General features: G+C 35.2%; 1 protein-coding gene across 5 annotated transcripts in view; it reads left to right on the forward strand.

Annotated features, from left to right (window-relative positions):
• The window catches only part of IPCEF1 (interaction protein for cytohesin exchange factors 1), a 203,894-nt gene that overhangs the window by 116,117 nt on the left and 66,561 nt on the right, over positions 1-21,216 (forward strand). The gene's annotated exons all lie outside the window — the stretch shown is intronic.

The raw sequence follows: 21,216 nt of genomic DNA on the forward strand, positions 1-21,216 counted from the left end.
GCTCAATGGCTTGATCTACACCTTGTAGAAGCCCTTTCTGCATCAGTAAAATTGTCAGAAAAGCAATCTTGTTTTATCAAGACAAAACCGATTGTCTTAAAACTCTAAGTCATTTGTGGATGGGGCTTTCAGATTTCATCACTGTTAATTCTGGAAGCAATTCCCCTCCTTTCAGGGAAAGATATTGAAGAATGATAAATTAAAACAAAAAGAGATAATGAAGAGCAAAGCTTTCCGGGGTTTCCTCCTAATGGGCACATGCCATGTATACTGCAGATTGTCTTAATTAAGAGAAGCTACTACATTTTATGTATTGCTTTTGCTTTCCTCCTCTTCGTATTGTGAAACTTGCCATCAGGATTGTTAACAGCTATTTCAGCTTTGTGATTGGCACTGGTATTTAGGGTTTTGTCATGGGTGGAGGGCGTTTAAACCATACTGTCCTCTTCTTGTTACATACTGCTTTGCCTGCCCTTAATGAGTTGTTTGGGAATTCAGCCTTTAACAGTTAATTAAAATATGGTCTGTTCACAAGCCAGATCTCTGTTGTATAGGACCAGGATTTAAAATTTTTTTTAGAAGAATTGGTGATATTTAGAATTTACATTTGTATAGTGCTCTAAGTGTTTTACTCACTGCTATCTTGTTAGATTGAAAATATATTATTATTTCTATTTTATGGATGAGAAAATTAAAGTTCAGAGATAAACTGTCATATCCATAATACTACATAGGTAGTATTAGAATTTAAGAGTTTAAATTAGGTTTCTTAACTTAAAGTGAAAAAAGATCACTGTTTGATGCCAGAAGACCTGGATTCAAATTCTACCTCTGATAATTTACTTCCTTTGTGACTTTGGGCAAGTCACTTCCTTGGGCCTCAGTTTCTTCTTTTGTAAAGTTGAAGGGGATTAGATTAAGTGGACTCTAAGGTCTCTTTTAGATCTATGATCTTATAACTCCAGGTCTAATTGCTCCTTTATATGATACTGCCTCAGAGGGAATGCATTTCTGTCCATGAAATGCTGAGTACTTTACTTATATGAAATTAAATATGTTTTAGTAACTACAAATCCTGATGCTCTGGAAGGTATCACTTGTTAATAAGGAAGCCCCCCCTCCTTTTTTTTTTTTTTTTTTTTACAAAATTTTAGACATTAGAAAAGTAATAACCTACAGTGATTGTCTACAATCTAGTAAGCTTCACAGTTTTAGAGCATGAAACTACATGAGTTGATTGAATTTTAAACAAAATGCTATTGTTTAATTATAAGCAAAATCTTGAGCTGACAAAATTCATTCACTAGGCATTTATAAAGAATGAAATTTTAGAATGCTATATTTAACTGGATTAATAAATCACAGATGATAATAACTCAAATTTGTACCTATTTTAAGGCTTATCAAATGTTTTCCTCGGTACAATTCTGTAAAAAAAAATTTTACAGATGAAGAAACTGAGGCTGATAGATGTAGAGTAATTTATTTATATTTATGGTTAAATTAAGTAGTAGAGCCAAGATTTGATTCTAAATCTTCTAATCCTAAATCTAATGGTCTTTCTCTTATGCCAATCATTGACTTAAATTATCCACTTATGCTAAGAATATATTTTTTTCAGGAGAGACTGGGAGATTAGTGGAAATTTTGCATTCTAAGGAATACAATGAGAAAAAGGCAGAATAGCTTATTGGCTAGGATGCTGGACTTGGACACAGGAAGATCCATTTTCAAAATCCACTTTAGAAACTTATTAGAAGTGTGACTTTGGGAAAAATCAGTGCCTCAGTTTCCTTATACGGAAAGTGAAAGACTTAAATTTGATAGGCTCTAAAATTCTTCCTAGTTCTAAATCAATGATCCTTTGAAAAACCTTTTGCCTATTGCTATAAATCTGTTCCAAGCCAGAGGGATTGGAGATGGACCCTGATTGGTCTACCACGGGTTCTTTTTGCTTTGATTTTTCCTTAGGCAAAGTGGTGCATAATTGGGTAGCCAATGACTGTTTTATGTATGTGTAGCTTCTCTTATAGAGTTGGTTCCTGGGGTCATAGCTTTGAAAGCACCCCTAACTGAGGAAGAAAGTTAGCTCACAGTCGTTTATATAACTCTTTTTGTCTTTAATGTTACCCAGACTTCTTTCCACCTGGATGCAAGTTGCAAACATTAGTTTGAATTGTTCCAATGACCAATTTTAAAGATAAGGAGATGCTTCTAGTACTTCTGTGGGGGGTTTTTTTTTTTTACATTAAATTGGCTATATATAGAAAAGACACCTCTTCCTCTGACCCTATGATCATTATTATTTTTTTCCCATGGACAAAAAGAGTCACCAGTGAATCATTATTTAACATTCTTAATCTGGTCAACAAAGTGATATTGTAAAATATAAAACAAGACCCCCAAACATATTTAGACCACATTTATTTTCAGTCCCTATCAAAATTCAGTTTCAGTAATGCTGTTGCTTTGGTAATTCTGATCAGGCTCTCAGATATGATCCTGAGTTGCCTTCTTTTCTGGTTCCTTTCAAATTCTTTTTTTCCCCCCAAGTGATAAGTCTTGTCACTTATTGATCCCTCTTCCCAAGGACTCTTTGATTCTCCTAATTCTTAGTACTTTCTCTTTACTCAGTTTTAGTATGTTATATTTATTTGTGTGTATTTTGTCCCCCTTTGTTCCCCTCCAGGAGAATATCCTCAAGAGCAGGACACTAATTGAGGGCAGGGACTTATTTTTTTTTTCCTGAGTCTTCAGCATCTGACTCAATGCCTAGCAAATTTTAATTGAATTGAGTTATTGAATTGTGAAAATAATTAATCATTTGATCACTATTTATTAATTACTTGCTAAATGTGAGATTTGGTACTAGATAGCAGGGATAGATGGTATTATATAATAATACTCTCAAGTAGTTTTATTTTGCTGTGGGAAACAATATATTCAGAGATAAGTAATTATATACAGAATAAATTTGAAGTAATTTGGGAAAGGAAGAAGGCTTTTTATTAATAGAGTCAGGAATCTCTTAAAATAGGTCAGTCAGTCAACGAGCATTTATTAAGTGTTTACTAAATTCCAAACACTTGCTGGGAGCTGGCACTTGAGCCCAGCTTTGAAGGGAGTTTTGGGTCACAAGAGGTAAATGTGAGGATGAGATCATATTAGGCTTATGGACAACCTGTGCATCTGCAGAGTCAGAAGACAGAATGTTTTATAAAGAGAACAGTAAATGATCCAGTTTGTTTAGACTGTAGAATGGGTGATGGTGGATGGGAGAGTAATTTTTAATCAACCTGGAAAAAGAGGTTAGAACCAGATGGTGAAGGACTTTAAATGCCAAACAAGAAATTTGTATTTTATCCTAGAAGCAACAGCGAGGCCCTGAAGCTTTTTGAATAGGAGAGAGTTCCACTTATATTTGTGCCTCAGGAATATCAGTTTGGTAGGAATATCAATCTCTAAGTAGAGACTAGATTGAAAATGGAAGAGACTAGAAGTAGGGAGACCATTTAGGACGCTACTGCAGTTTTGTATAGTGAGAAGTGCTAAGAATATGGACTAAAATGGTTGTGATAGGAATGGAGCAAAGGTAACCTATGATAGGGATGTGGAAGAATTTATGAATCTTATTGATTGATTGGAATTGGAGAAAACATCTATATTGTGAACCCAGGTGACTAGAAGAATGGTGACACTATTAATCAGAATAGGGAAATTAGGGGAGGTGGTGACTTAGGGGAAAAATCAATGAATATAATTTTGAACATGACAAATTGCAGATGCTTGTAGGTCATCAAGATAGAGGCAGAATTATGGAAACAGAGGTCAGGAGAGAGAAGAGTACTGGATAAGTAGGTCTGGTATTAGCATAGAGATGATGGTTGAATCCAAGGGAGCTATGAGATGTGTTGTTCAGTCTTTTCAGATTCCTTGTGACTCCATTTGGGGCTTGCCATTTCCTTCTCCAGCTCATTTTACAGATGAAGAACTGAGGGAAACATAGGTAAATGACTTGCCCAGGTTCACATAGCTATTAAGTATCTGGGGCCATATTTGGACTCAGGAATATGAGTCTTCCTAATTTCGGGCCTGGTGTTCTATTTAATACACCACCTCACTACTCATGAATAAAATTATGAGAATATAAAGAGAGAAGAAAAGAAGGTCAAGGATTATATTTTGGAGTATATCCATAATAGGATATGGAATATAGATAAAAATCATCCAACGGAGACCAGAAAGGATTGATGAGAGAGGTAGAGAGAGAAAACCATGGCAGAGCAGTGCCACAAAAACCTGGAGGTGAAAATATCCCAAAAGAGTGGGTGATCAATAGTGTCATTTGTAGTGGCAAAGATGAGAAATAAGAAAGGTCATATTCAATTAGAGATTATTGGTGACCCTAGCACAATTTCAGTTGAGTGGTAGATGTGGAAACCATGTTACAAGAAATTGAAAATTAGGTAGGAGGTGCGAATTAATATTTTTATCTCATAGATGTTACCTGTTCCTCTATAGCTGAAATACTTAACCTGGAGTTGTATGAGTAGATAAATTTCATGGGTTCCAGGAACTTGGATGGGGAAAAATACAATTTTATTTTTTACTAATATTTAACTAAAATTCATCATTTACCTCAATTATTTAAAAATATTATTCCGAGAAGTCCATAGATTTTATTAAATCCTCAAAAGGGTCCATGAGAAAAAAATATTAAGAACCAGTATTCTGTAGCACATTTTTTTCAGGTAACAGAAAAACCCAGAACAGGGGACATCTAAAATCTTACAATGAGTGGCATTCATGTCCCCTTCCCCCCATCCCCTTTCTCCCATCAAGGCTTTGTGTTTGACCCTTTTTTTCTTTATACTTTCCTCCTGGGTAATGTCATGTGCTCTTATTATTTCAATCATATTATCTTCTTGGGTGATATTTGATATAATCTTTTATCAGATCTCTCTCTTCCCTCCCTCCTTCCCTCCCTCACTGTGTCTTCTCTCCCTCTCTCCTTCCTTACCTCCATTTCTTCTTCCTTTCTCTCTCTCTCTCTCTTTACCTTTCTTTCTATTTATCATGTATCTACTGATCTTTGTATCTCTTTCTCTGTATACATATATTCATATACCTCTTTCTTTGTTTCTTTCTCTCTGTCTCTGTCTCTTTTTGTTTTTAAATCTCTGTCTCTAGTCTCTATCTCTCTGTCTCTGTCTCTATCTGCTTCTGTCTGTCTCTGCCTCTACCTCTGCCTCTGTCTCTCTCTCTCTACCTACCTACCTATCTTTCTATCATCTTTCATTTTACTTATGTATCATTTATTTATCTTTCATATACACTTTCCTATCTTTCTATCTTTCTTTAGCCCTGTTTTCCCCTCCCTCCCTCCCTGAAATGCTGTGATACATAACCAAAGTCCTTTTAGACATTTCAGACTGGATGTCCTGTACACATTTCACACTCATCATGTCTAAAACTGAACTTAGCATCTTTCCTCCAAAATCCAAATCATTTCAAACTTCTCTACTCTGGGGAAAGATACCATAATATTTCCAGGCTCCCAGTTTTTCAATCTCTTTTGCCCTTTGATCCTTCACTCTCCATCTTTAATCAATTGTCAAATATTGTCATTTTTTACTCCTACAATATAGCTCTCAAATGAATTCTTGTCAGCAGTCAAGTCATAGTGTTAATTTAGAATCCTAATCATTTCTTATATGAACTACGATCACTTTGGTTTTCACACCTTAATTTTTTCTTTTCTTCAATCCATCCTTTGCATAACTACCAAAATGATTTTCTACAAGTATCAGTCTGACCAGGTTAGAGTTAATAAAGACATTTTTACTTCCTCCTCTGTTTAGCTTTTTTATGTCTTTTACAACTAAGTTCCAACTTTTCCAACCTCATATCTTATTCCTCTTCCTAGACACTCTGGCTGTCTCTCTATCTTTTATACATGTCTTGCTCCCTGTTTCTTAGTTTTGTACCAGTTGCCCCACATGCCTGGCTTAATACTCCTTCTTCACCTTTGTCACATAGGGTCCTAATTTCCCCCAATATTCAGCTCAAGAACTACCTAATACAGCAAGTTTACCCTAGACTACTGCCTCTTTCCCCTCAAATATCTTATTTTATTGTTGTTATTAATTTTCTTCTACATATACTTCTATGTATATATGTTGTCTTCCCAGATAGCCTATAAGTTCTTTGAGAACAGACAGCTAGGTGATGCAGTAAATATAACCCTGAGTGCAAAGTGGGAGAGATCTGAGTTCAAATTCAATATCAGGTACATATTAGTTGTGTGACTGTAGACAAGTCACTTAAATATCTGTTTGCCTCAGTTTCCTCAGTAATAACATGAGGGTAACAATAACATTTACCTTCCACGATTGTTGTGAGAACAAATGAGATAGTATTTCAGTTTCAGCACATAGTGGTGCCATATAAATATCAGCTATTATTAGTGATCTTTAGTTCCTGGCACATAATGAATGGGTGCTGAACGAAGGCTTGATGATTAAAAAGGGGCAGGGAGGATAGGACACAGGATATGGAGTCAGAAGACCCGAGTTCAAATCCAGCATCAGCATCAGACACGTATTAGATGTGTGACTCTTGGCAAGTTACTTTACACTGTTTGCCTCAAGTTCCTCATCTATAAAATGAGATGGAGAAGGAAATGGCAAACTACTTCACTATCTTTGTCCAAAAACCTCAAGTAGGGATGGTTTTCCCTATGACTAAAGTGACTGAAAAACAATAAATCTTCAGTGCCTGGTATATAATGAGTAGGTACTGAATGAATGCTTGGTGATTAAATAATTCCTTGATTGGTTCTTATATGTATGTGTTATGAGTGTATGTGCATACATAGTATATATACACAGATATTTACACTTCCATTACATAATTTATTTTTTTTTAAATTAATGTTTTACAAAAGAATGGAAAGGAACTCTACTTTGCTATTGGTTGCTCTGGTTCTTTGTGGGCACTTGTGGAGTACATTTAAGCAAGCTAGTCTTTAAAAATCACATTTTTCAGAATGACTTCTAAATTCTTAATTACATTAATTGAGTTCCTTTGTGGTGTCCACTGAAACCAGAAATATACTCTATTCTGGTTCTTTCCTTAAAGGTGAGAAATCTCACTTGGACACATTGAAACCAGCCCAAGTTAAAAACAAAATAACAAAACAAGTACCCAGGATCACTCAGAGTAAATGTGCCAAAGTCTACAATGTATTTCTACTTCTACAATGTATTTCTACTTCATTTCATCCTGGGATTTTATCCAGAACCTGGTAGGATAACCAGGTTGTTGCTGTAGGGCGTACCTAAAACAAATAATGGGTAGAGATAGATGGGTTTGTCATTAAGTTAGCCAGAGATCCTACATTTTGCCATAAGAATACAGTTAAGAAGTGTTAATGATAAAACTTACTATGTTTTTTATAACTAGTAAGACTTTTAAGGCTATTTGGGAAAGTAAAGTGTAGGAATGCCACCTCCACCACTTCCAATATACAGTTTAGCATTCCTAGTTGGCAAAACCATGTTATTTTTTTTCCTCCCAGAATTGTAGTTCTGCCTTTTATTCATTTTGTGAAAGATGACTAAGTGCCTATACTGTGCAAAGTACTATGTTTGGTGTTAGAAAGTATATAAAATAAGTAAAATCTTCCCTATTTATAATTTACTAGGAAGTAATAATTTATACATGCAAATAGCAACATTCTAAAATACAAGTGGATAAAATGTACAAGTAAAGTACAGTAAGAAGTTCAAAGATTTGGACTGGGGCATTCAATAGGTAGAAATGGGGCAACAGGGAAGCTAGGCAGTGCAGTGAATAGAGCAAGAAGATTATCTTCATGAATTCAAATCTGGCCTCAGATATTTACTAATTGTATGAACCTAGATGAGTCAGTTAATTCTACTTATCTCAGTTTCCTCAACTGTAAAAGTAAGCCGAGAAGGAAATGGCAAACCACTCTAGTATCCTTTGCCAAGGAAACCCCAAATGGAGTCATGAAGATATGACTGAAAAATAATTGAAGAAACAGAGGGAGAGTTTTCTGAGCATGAGGAACATGTAAACAGAGATGCTATATTCAGAAAAATTTAACATTGAGCCAAAGTTGTATATTCTAGAAATAAATAGCCATTGACTGAAATAAATAAGGTGTGGACCAACATGAAGGTGCATCACAACAATATTTCCCGCTAACTATGCCTATAATAGACACTCAGATTTTTAGGCTACATTTTTATGCTTGTAATTTCCTATGACCATGCTAAGAACTGAATAACCATTCAGTAAAATTGTTTGTAGGAAAGCAGCCTAGTGAACTGGAAGGAGTATGAACTCAGCTATGAAAACTGGATTTGTAGTCAGAACTAGGTTCAAATCTTAGTCGTGTCATTTACTAGTTCTGTGGACAAAAACTGGACCTGTGATTTCACCAGTATAGGAAACTTCCTTTAGTAGTATTGATTGGTACCTGTTCTGGAGACTAGTCTAGATCACTGAGGGCTTAAGTGAGCTGCCCAAAATCATGTAACTACAATGGGTCAGAGAATTGATTTGAAACTAGGTTTTTTGGTTCTGAGGTGGCTCTGGCGCGCTCTTGCATGCTCTCTCTCTCTCTCTCTCTCTCTCTCTCTCTCTCTGTGTATATATATATATATATATACACACACACATACATAAACATAATCTTAAGCAAATCACTTTGTTGTTGTTCAGTCGTTTTCAGTTATGTCTGACTCTGGCCCCACTTGGGGTTTTCTTGGCAAATATATTAGAGTGCCATTTCTTTTTTCTGTTGATTTTATAGATAAGAAAACTGAGGCAAACAGATTTTTTTTTGTAGAGCCTCAATTTCTTAATGTATTAAATGAGAACAATGCACTGGATAATTTCCATGATTCTTAATTAACCTCTGAGCTTCAATGTTGTCTATAAAACAGGCCTAATAATACCTGTCCTGCTTACTTAATGGGATAATTGTAAGGGTTAAATGAAATGATCTCCTATGTAAATCTGTTTTTTAAACTTCAGAGTACAGTATGACATTTTTTATCATTGCCATATATATCAATAACATTTTAATATATGTCCGATAATATAATACCGATAATAAAGTATGTTTGCATTCATGCCAATATATCATATAAGATCCCTGTCATCTGCTTATATTCAGAAAATGTTACAGATTTTGCTAGTTCTTCCAGCTGGCATTTTACTCCATTATATCATTGAGGAACATATGTAGACTATCACAGAGTGTCATCAGAGTATATACATGGATATGCCTCTGAATCATTCCCTGTAACAAATAAATCTTTGCATTGCGAAGTCTATGTGACTGCAAAGAATTGTGAGTAGGCCAAAATTTCATTTAAAGTGATTCAAATTCTGGAACAAGGGTGTTCCTATTAAAAAAGTAATCTGTGATACAACTAAGCTAAACTCTATCAAAAGGACACAAAAGAAATAATGGAATGTAAACTCACTGAGGTCAGGGATTATTTTATTTTCGTTTTTGGACTCTATCTCCAACCATGATTTCTGTCTCATAAATCAGCAATCATTCAACAAGCAATAAGTATTTATTAAACACTTACTATGTGCCGGGTACTGTTAAGTCCTGGGGATATAAAGAATAGCACTTGAAGGGCACTAAATTGATAAATATGTATTCAATTCAATTGAAACGAAATAGATATGGCTTCTACCATAGAAAGAACTTAATGGCCGATTGGAGACAAGCTAAATGTAAATGAAAGAGAATAATTCAAGGAAATATATATATATGTATATATATATATTCATACACACATATATAAAATAAGTTTTGAAGATATTGAGTAAGGGAAGAATCATTGTGAGGTGGATGTGAAGGTATTGTGGCTGCAATATATACTCTGTGCTATGCTGGTATATATATTTAATAAATGGCCTGCAACAAAATATATCTATGATGCCCATTTAAGTTTAAAAAGAGAGAAAGAAAATGTTACTAAAAGAGTTTAAATTCTAGACAATTAACAAAACAATAAATCAAGCTCTGGCTTGTAGTGTTTGCGGATTTCCAAATTGTAAATGCTTACAATTTAAATTAAACAACTTTAAATTAAACAACCAGTTCAGGTTGGAGCTGGCTCCAGCACATTTCTGAAAATTTGCCACATTATGATTGCCACTCCTGATATTTATTATTTGAGGTAGTGTGTTACAGTGGAAAAGAAAACCTTCTTTGGAATCAGAGGACTTGGGTTCAAATTCTGAGGGCTCTGTTAATTAATTAATTTGACCTTGGCCAAGCCACTCATTAGATGAGGGCTGTTCCTCATCTGCAAAATGAGGAGACTGGATTGGATTACATGATCTTTGAGGTTGCTTTCAACTCTAAATTTATGTTCCTGTCACTCAGTTGTGCTGATTGGCTAGATAAATGTTCTCTTTGCTATTCATTATTTCCCTCACCTTTAAAAAAAAAAGGGGGGGTGTTTAAAGGTAAATTGGTAGTTAAAAAAATAATCTTCCCCATTAGAAGAGTACCATTCTTTCTTGTAGGTTAGAGTTAATCTAGAAATATTCTGTGGAGAAGTTATATCTCAAACTGGGCCTTGTAGTCCCAGGTCTACAATATATTAGGTGATAATATCTAGGGGAGGACATAATAGTTGTAAATATTTGAAAAGCAGTCATATAGAGAAAAACATGGAGTTGGTTTTTTTTGACTTCACGAAGACCAATGGGTGGAAATTATAGAAAGGCAGACTCAGATTTTCCTAATGATGAGAGCTTCTCTAAAGAGGAATAAGATGCCTCAGGAAGTTATCAGTTTTTCAAAACTAATGGATTTCCAGCAAAGGATGGGTGAACATTTGTTGGTTATTTTATAGAGGGGATTCTTTTCCTGGTACAGATTGGACTAGGTGGTCCCTGAGATATTTTCTCACTTGGAAGATTCTGTGCATGAGTAGGATTTTGACTATAAAAAAGTAAGAGGGGTGTGTGTGTGTGTGTGTGTGTGTGTGTGTGTGTGTGTACTATGTTTTTGACAAAGACCACAGCATGAGGAAAGCAATAGAGATTGAATAAACCAGATATTTGTAAAGAGACTGACCTGCCAGTTGTGGAAGGGAGATGACTTGAATAAGTTGGGAATTACTGGTAAAGACTTTAATGTTAGACTAAGAGAATGAATCTCAATTAAATAAGCCATTCCTAAAATGGCTCTACTTAAAATCTTGTAGGGTTTATGATTTCATCTGTGTAAGTTTGTCTTCTGCTATCACAAACCCTTTCACACCTTCCTATATGTTTTTCTGAGTACTGTGGTCAAAAGAGTTGACATTTGGTCTCTAGTCCTTTGATGATGTTTCTCTTCCTCCTAAATAGGCTAGTCTAACTTCATACTCAAAGTCTTTCTAGATTAGTAAGATCTATTGGTCACATAATGAGAAAACAGAAGTCATTGGAAAAGACCCTGATGTTGGGAAAGATTAAAAACAAAAGGAAAAGGGGATGACAGAGGATTAGATGGATAGATAATCTCATGGAACCAATAAATAAGAACTTTGACAAGATTTCTAGAGATAGTGGAAGATGAAAGGACTTGGTGTGTTATGGTCCATGGAATCACCAAAAGTCAGACACGATTGAAGTCGAACAATAAAAACTGGCTTAGCCTTTGAGAACCCAGTCTACACTACATTGCATCATCAGAATAGGAAGCTAATGGAAGAAGAGAGATATATAGGATAGACTGAGGTTGGGGAGTGGGAGGAAGAGAGCTTTGAATAGGAGACTAGTTAGAAGACCATTCCAGGAATACGGGCATGAAGTAATCAGTCAGCCAGCCAATAGCCATTTATCAAGTGTTTCCCTGTGCCAGACATTATGGTCAATTTTAGGGATATAAAAAAGCTAAAACAAACGTATGCCCCAGAAGTTCACATTTTAATCAGAAGACACCATGGAAATAACTGTGTACATATAAGACAAATGAAAAGTAGTTGGGAGGCAAAGGAACTTGAAGGCAGATAGGGAAGCCCCCCAGTGAAAATGAAGAGGGAGAGCATTCCAGACATGACCAACAGCCAGTTCAAAGACACAGAGTTTAGAGACTGAACTTTATGTGTGAGAAACAAGAATGCCAGTGTGGTTGGATTATAGGATATATAGAGGATATTGAAGTATATAAAAAAAATTTTTTTTGATGGAGGCAATTGGGATTAAGTGACTTGACCAGGGTCACATGGCTAGTAAGTATTTGAGACTGGATTTTAATTCAGGTTCTTCTAAATCCAGGATCTGGGTATCTATTCACTGTATCACCTAATTGCCTCATGTAAGGAAGTTTGAAAGGTTGAAATAGACCCAAGTTATGAAAAACTTAAAATATTAAATATAGTTAGATCCTGATTAGGGTGAATAATAACAGTCCCTAAAGTGGTCATTTTATTAAAATCCACATCACATTTCCGTTGGATTGGACACTATTTTACATAATTATAACCTTGAATAATGTGAATTAAAATACATGTGAACAGGAAAGGGATTCATTATTTGCCTTTATTGGTACCTCTTTCTAGAGGACCTTTTTGATCTTGCAGATAATAGAGACACACCAGAATTTGCGTGGTGGTATAACATGGTCAGACCTATAACTTTGGCAGCCAGATGGATGATTATTAGCGACAGAAGACATTTGAGAAAGGGATTAAAAATAGAAGGCTATTATTGTAGCCCAGGAGAGAGGTGAGAAAAACCTGAACTAGAGTGATGGCTATGTGAGTAGAGAGAAAGAATATGCTGTATGTAAGACATGCTGTGAATGTCTTGGACTGTGGTGATACATAGGGATTTGAGAGAATACTTTCAATGTAGAACCAAATAGGCTAGTCATAAATTGGATATGGGATAGGATAAAGGGATAGAAGGTAAAGAATATACAAGGGAAACTCTACATGGCAGAAGTGACTAGCAAGGTCTTTATTAAGGTGAATGAATGAATGAATGGTTGAAATTTGACAGTATGAAAAGTGAGGAATGGTTGTATTCTTTATCACTGCTGTCATTTTAATTGCAGGCAAGTGGGAATGAGTGTTTTAAAATCTAGCTGATAGTTTGTTTAGTTTCTGCAGGGAACATGAATCTGCTTCAGTGTGCTAATTTTTCTGCTGCTTAATGGATCATTGACTGTCTCCCTTTACTAATGACTTACTGTGCATTACAGTTTGCTGTGTCAGGACAGTCTCTGAAAAGAGGTGGAGGTTGATGCAGACCATTCTTTATCTAAACTCTGAATTATGGGAGAACAGATTGCTTATTTTCAGATTTAGTATTTTTCTCTTTCCAACTGGATAACTATTATTTCTCCCTAAATTTTCCAGTGAATTTCCCCCTTAGCTTTCTTGAAACATTTATGTTATTAAATGCCTGTTTCCTTGTTTTTTTTTTTTTTTCAGCTGAGAAGGGGGGAGGGAGGGAGAAACTACAGAGACAGATAAGATAGAGATAGAGACAGAGATTTAAAAAAAGAGAAATTTAGAAAAGAATGTTATAATAGAAAACTATTGATGATCTGGTGATAGGAAAAAATGGGTACAAGTCTGGTGAATGTTTTTATTAATATTTATCTTATTAATATCTCATTTTTTTATTTAATAGCCTTTTATTTACAGGTTATATGTATGGGTAACTTTACAGCATTAACAATTGCCAAACCTCTTGTTCCAATTTTTCACCTCTTACCCCCCCCCCACCCCCTCCCCCAGATGGCAGCATGACCAGTAGATGTTAAATATATTAAAATATAAATTAGATACACAATAAGTATACATGACCAAACTGTTATTTTGCTGTACAAAAAGAATCAGACTGAAATATTGTACAATTAGCTTGTGAAGGAAATCAAAAATGCAGGTGGGCAAAAATATAGGGATTGGGAATTCAATGTAATGGTTTTTAGTCATCTCCCAGAGTTCTTTCTCTGGGCATAGCTGGTTCAGTTCATTACTGCTCCATTGGAAATGATTTGGTTGATCTCATTGCTGAGGATGGCCAGGTCCATCAGAACTGGTCATCGTATAGTATTGTTGTTGAAGTAAATAATGATCTCCTGGTCCTGCTCATTTCACTCAGCATCAGTTCGTGTAAGTCTCTCCAGGCCTTTCTGAAATCATCCTGTTGGTCATTTCTTACAGAACAATAATATTCAATAATATTCATATACCACAATTTATTCAGCCATTCTCCAACTGATGGGCATCCACTATCTCTTATTTTTTACATTGTCTTTGTTTCCTAATATATCCTTTCTTTCTCTCTTTTCTCAAAAGCTATGTTGTACAAAAACAAAAGATGAAAAAAGTTCACTAAAAATACAAATCACTTCTATAAAGTCTGATATGTGGAGCATGATACCCATGTTCCCCCACTTCTGACGAGAAGTGAGGGAAATTCCTTCTCATATACTTTCTTTGGGAAAATTTGCTCAATACAATTTTGTGACATTTCATTGCAATTGCTTGCTTTTTAAATTTGCGTTTTTGTAGTCATTGTATGTTATTTTCTTGGTTCTTCCTATATCAATCTACACCAATGTTTTTGTCTTCTTATGTAACTTTATATTCATTTTAGTCATTGCTTCTCACATCAGAGCAATATTACATTATATTTAAGTACTATATTTTGTGTAACATTCCCAGGTTGAACTTTGTTTCCAGTTCTTTGCTTCTACGAAGAGTATTGCTATACATATCTTATTCATGTGCGACCTTTCTTTTGATCATTCACGTCCTTAGGGTATATACCTAATATTTTTTCACTTAATATCTATGTTATGTTTGCAAAATACCAAATCCTCCTCTATAAAATGATGGCTTAGACTGACATTCAATGTCCTTCCAACTCTAAATCTATGACCTCATGATTTAACTACTACTCTTTCTCTCACAGTGATGAAATAAGGAAAGTATTGTACATAGATAAGTTGTTATTTTGGCATTAACAGAAACGTTTGTAGATATTTGTTGATTTGTTAAAAATCTTTAATAGTTTTTAGAAAGGGCCATAATAGGATCAGTTTACATTGGATCAGAGTGCTTAGAATGCTTTGTTATTTCTCCTAATTTTGGAATTCCATAGAACACTAGAGAATTCTATGAATCTTTTGAGGTTCGTTTTCTAGTATACTATGCTGATTCTAGCACAATCCTCCTTTGATTGCTTCTCATAGCCTGTACATTATTTCATCTTTCAGAGTTTTCCTTTTTTTCTTGCTCATTCCCACTGTATCACACAACCACAAAATTACAGAATTTAAAAATTAGAAGGGATGAAAGTGAATTCCTGTTGAATTCACACATGAAAAGGAATCTCCATTCACATGTTATTATATGGTCCCTTTCTGAAGACCTCCAAGAAGGGCTTGGGGTCCACCACCTTACTGAGTACCCCTTTGATCTTTTGGAAAGCTCAAATTGTTGGGAAGTTTTTCTTGGCCTCTTGGCAACTTTCACCCTTTATTCCTGGCTTAGTCCTAGAGAGGAAACAAAACAAGTTCAATCTATGATAACCCTTTAAATACCTGAATATAGATATCACAGCACTCCCTTCCCCATTCTTCTCTTTTCCTCATTTAACATGTCTAGTTCTTTTAACTAATCTTCATATGTCATGAACTTGAGGCCCTTTATTATATTTCTCCTCCTAGACAGTCTTCAATTTATCAGTTTACTTCTTAAATTTTATACCATTATTCTAGGTGATACCTTTCAAGGACTGAATAAAATAGAATCATTACCTGCCTGATCCTGGAAACTTCCCTTTATAGAACAGTTAAGTAGTGCAGTGGACTTGAAATCAGGAAGACTCATATTCCTAAGTTCAAATCTGGCCTTAGACACCTACTAATTGTGTGATTCTGGGTAAGTCACTTATCCTATTTGCCTTAGTTTCCTCATTTGTAAAATAAGTTGGAGGAAGAAACAGGAAAAATGCTACAGTATCTTTGCCAAGCAAACTCTAAAAGATGTCACAAAGTCGAATTTGACTGAACAACAACTTTCTCTTCTTAAGGCAGGCCATAATTGCATTAAATTTTTGGCTGTCATATCACATTATTGAGACAAAATAAAGCTAATTTTCTAATTGCAGGGATTTCATTCTTTCATTCAATCCATAAACTGTCAACTTAGAGAATGTTTGTGTTGGGGAAACCTTAGACATGTTCTTCTCCAACCACTTTCTTATAGAGATGAGTTGTCTATGGCCTCAGTGGCAGATTTGGGACTAGATCCCAGGCCTGGTTGTAGTGTCCAAAGTTCCTATTGAATATTTTTGAAATGTTTATGAGATATTATATCTTAGATATGAACTGACTAAGGGATTTGAGAATAATGGAATAATGGAATGGTTCTTGAAATGGGGCTATTTCAGTTTTTAAAATTTTGGATACCCTGGAAAAAATCCTTGATTTTTAGTTACAGCTAAACATAAATGTTGAAGAAAAAAGCCCAGGACTGGGAGTCAAGAAACAATCTATGTTTGAGTCTTGGTTCTTTCCCAAATTAGTTTTTATGTACTTAACCCTTCTTGCGCTTTTGACTGTTTTGTGAAACTAGTATAATATTTACCTTCTTTAATATATAGATATTTTATAAGGATCTATGAGATAATTTATATGAAAGTGTTTGAAAAATTTAAGATCTTTATAAATATATAGCAATATTATATAGCTGGAGAAGAAATGTGCTTCTCTAGTTGGATGTATGATTTTTTTCTAATGATTTTTATTCAACAGGATGAATTACTGTAAGGCAGTTGTGGCATCTCCTGTTCTCACTATTTTAAAACCAATATCCTTGTCCACCTATATAGTTCATTTAAAAAGAAGATGGGTTAACTGGCTCTTAGAATCCACCTCATCCTATGATTTTTACTCAAAAGAAAATTACATATACATTTTTTACTGGCAAGATTGATACACACATTTCTCCAGAACCAGAGATGGAAAGTGCCCAGTGGGATATATTCTCAATTTTTACTGAGCCCTGATGGCTTTATTGAGAGGTAATCATTTGGAGAAGATTTGCTATACCTTTGGATCAAGCTATGTCACACATGAGGGACACAGGTGCTTTTCCAACTGAGCTTACTGTTAAATTTGTCTGTGATGGTTTGGTACATTTGGCTTGTTTTTAACCACCCACCTGATCCCTTCCTTCTTTCTCAGCATGTTTTAAAGAGATTTCTAAGGAAAATAAGCTGAAGATACGTAAAATAATGAATAATGTTTAAAAGGCAGCATTTTAGGAGGAAATTAGTTTCAATTCAATTCAACAAATATTAACTTGCTATTTATTAAATATTATGTGCACACACTAAATGGTATTTCCTAAAGAAGATAGAAAAATTCTCTGCCTACCCTCTATATAATTTTATATATATTTTATAATCTTATAATCTAATCTTTATAATCTATAATTATATATAATCTAAAATTTAGCTAAATGAATGAAATAATTTTTCCTAGTCAATCAATAAAGGTCTATTAAGTGCCTACCATGTGCCTGTCCTGGGGTTAAAAAAAGAATCAAAAGATGGTCCCTACCTTCATGGAGTTTACAGTCTAGTGGAGAAGACAGTATGTATAAACAAGCCATATATTAGATAAAAAGGAAGTAAATTAAGAGAGGCATTAGAATTAAGAGGAGTTGGGAAAGACTTTGCAGAAGATGGGATTTTAGTTTGGACTTAAAAGAAAACGGAAGCCAATAAACATACAGAGATGAGTGGGGAGAACATTTTGGATGTGGGGGGAAACCTAGGGAAAATACCCAGAGCAGAGAGATGGAATGTCTTGTTTGTGGGACAACAAGGAAGCCTGGATCATTGGATCAAAGTATTCGTGGAGAAGAAAGCATAAAAAGATTGGGAATGTAGGAAGGAGTTAGGCTATAAAGGGCTTCTAATGCCAAGATAAATTTTAATTTAATTTGTTCTTGGAGTCAATAGGAAGTCCCTGGAGTTTATTTAGTAGTTGGGTGACATGATCAGACATGTATCTTAGGAAAATCACATTGGCAGCTGAATAGAGATGGATTGGAATTGGAAAAGACTTTGAGGGAGTTATACCCATCCGCAGATTATTGCAGTAACTTAGATGAGGTGATAAGGAGCCCACACCAGAATGATAGTACTGTCAGAAGACAGAAGGGAGTATATTTAAGAGATGTTGCCAAGATGCCTTAGCAGCAGATTGGATATGGGGGTGGGTGGAGAGATAGTTGGGAATCCAGAATGACTCCTAGGTTGCAAGCCTGAGAAACTGGGACAATATATGTAAGATGTGTGCTAGAGAAGCAGCTTGTTGAGTTTAAAAGGAAACTGAATTGGAAATTAGAAGAATATAATTCCAGTGTCAGTATTGTTTCCTACCAGCTGTGAGTGGTACAGCTTCTCTGGGGTGATTCTTCCTCCCCAAGCCAGAGGATCTCCAAGGTTACTTCAAGCCTCCAAATTTGATGGACTTGTTAAAGAAAGAGCAAAGAAGGGCACTGGCCTCATTTCCTCAATCAAGGAGGATGTGTTTGCCCTTCCTCACTAACAAGGTTAATCACTAGAAAACTTAAACATCTGTTTATAACCCTTCCTCTAATACTCTGTGCCATCCACCCCCCCACCTCATCCTTCAGAAGGGCCTTTTTTGTCCCTTCTTGGCTAACATAGATTTGAAGTCATTGGAGTTCTCATGTCACATTAAAACCTGTGATAACAGCTGTCTTTGACAGATTTGAAAATTGTGATTAAGTTGCAAAGGTAAATGTGTGAAGACGGGAGTGAGTGTTAACCCTGAACACTTTATACTTCCTCTTTTCTTCTCACAAGTATCTTATTAAGAAGGCTCGATCAGATCATTTGTTTTCTCAGTGGCTTTTCCTTTCTTTAGTCCTCCCTTTCTGCCAATGGTGGCTGCTTATGATTTATTCTGAAGCACAGAATGTAATTTATACAGTAACTGGGGAGCTTAATCAAATTTGTTCCCACGAATCCAAGATATGGGCTTTCCATAGCCTTTTATTTGGCAGCTCTCTTCATATCTTTTCTACATACCATCCTGGTAACTGTCTTTATACTAATTCAAAGATGCTCATATCAATTTATTTGGTATGATTTAATGAATGTAAAGAGTTCAAGAAATTTAACCATGTGTAAACTACTATTTTATTTTGGAAAAATAAATACAAATTGATGCATGGTTCACTATGCCGTACACACACACTCACACATATAGTTTTTTAAGGATTAGGAAGCATTTTTTTTTCCTCTCATAGTAAACCTACGTATCAGTAGTTCAGATGTTATAATTACCATTTTATTGACAAAGAAACTAAGGTTTCAAGAGATAACTTTCTTCTGGCACACAGCCATGGATGGCACAGCCTATGCCACCTATATATGAATATGTATATCTGTTCAGTAGGGTATATGAATTCAGTCAGAGATATGTTAGTAAATGTTTAATTACTATCTCCAAAAAATACAGATGATACACTTTAAAGATTAATCTACATTATTAACATTTTCCCTGACATTTAAAGACTATACAGATAATAAAACAATAAATCAAGTCCCTATTTGTAACATTTGCTGGTTTCTAAGATATAAATGCTCACTTCAAAATGTAATAATTGGCTCTCAATTAAATGGTATGAGCTGGCTCCACTTTCCTGAATTCTGGCCATGTGGATTACAAGTTCAGTTTTTATGCCACTATAATCTCTCATCCTCCTCTCCCATTCTCATCTCTCTTCTGAAAATACATAGAAAAGGGGCATTTATTTGTCTTCTGTGGCTGAAGAGGTCAGGCTTTGAATTCCAAGACTAAAAAAAGTATACATATCACAGAACTAAGGATCTTCTCTACCTTCCATATTACTGTAGAGGTCAACATCCTCCTCTCAGTCTGTCAGACTTGTGACTAGAAGTCATCCTGGATTACTCACTATTTCTTACCCCCCATCTGCAAGCAAGCTATTACCAAGGCCTGCTGATTTTACCTTTGCAACATTTCCTCAATATGCCCTTTTCACTTCTCTGACATTGTCCCCAAATTACTGCAAGGACTCATCAACTCACACCTCACTTACCATAATAGTCTGGTAGTGGGCCTGCCTGTCTCATATCTTTCCCCACTCCAATCCATTCACCATTCAGCTACTAAAATGATTTTCCTAAAATGCAAGTCTGATAACATCACCCCCATAAACTCCACTGGCCTCCTTTTGCAGGAGCAAATAAAATATGTTCTACTTGGCATTCAAAGCTTTTCACAACCTAGCCCCCTCGTACCTTTCATTCTTCTTCAGATTTATTCCCTAACATGTATTCTTCAGAAATACAATGATGATGACCTCCTTACTGTCCCCACAAACGAGACACTCCATCTTTTGACTCACACATTCTCTCTGGCTACTCTCTTTGCCTGTAATAATCTCCCTTTAATACTCTACCTCTGACTTAAAAAAAATATCAATAGAAATCCTACCTTCTCTATGTGCCACAGGAAGCCTTTCCCAATTCCTCTAGTGCTTTCCTCTGTTAATTATTTCCTATTTATCCTGTACATAGCTTGCTTTGTGTGTGTGTGTGTGTGTGTGTGTGTGTGTATATGTATATATATGTATATATATATACACACACACATTATATATATATATATATATATATATATTTTTTTTTGTTTTGTTGTGAGCATTAGAATTAGCACATAAAGTACCAAGGAGCTAATTAAGAAGACGATTATGAGCGTGTGGTCATGGAAATATATGAGTTCTTCTATGATGGGAGAGGTAGCATCTTGAAAGCCCAACTGTATAGGATATGGCATGATAAGATATACAGGGGTTAAACCTATAATTTAACTATGGCAAAGTTATGTAATTGTTATTACTAATATCTTTTGGAGAAAGTCATAATGGTTATGGGGTTGAGTTGAAATCAACTTTTTGGGGGTTCGATTCCTTCCTTTCTTGTCTAAGCTTTGATGAAAACTGGTTGCTCAAATGTATGGTGTGGTGGAGGGCAACCATAGAGTCATTCGATATTAGTAGTAGTTAGTTCTACGGAAGAAACTTCTCGTTTAGATGCAAATGCCTCTCAGATAATGAACACTATTAGGATGACAGCTGT

This window comes from Sarcophilus harrisii, chromosome 4 (assembly GCF_902635505.1).
Source record: "Sarcophilus harrisii chromosome 4, mSarHar1.11, whole genome shotgun sequence".
In the NCBI taxonomy this organism is placed as follows: domain Eukaryota; kingdom Metazoa; phylum Chordata; class Mammalia; order Dasyuromorphia; family Dasyuridae; genus Sarcophilus; species Sarcophilus harrisii.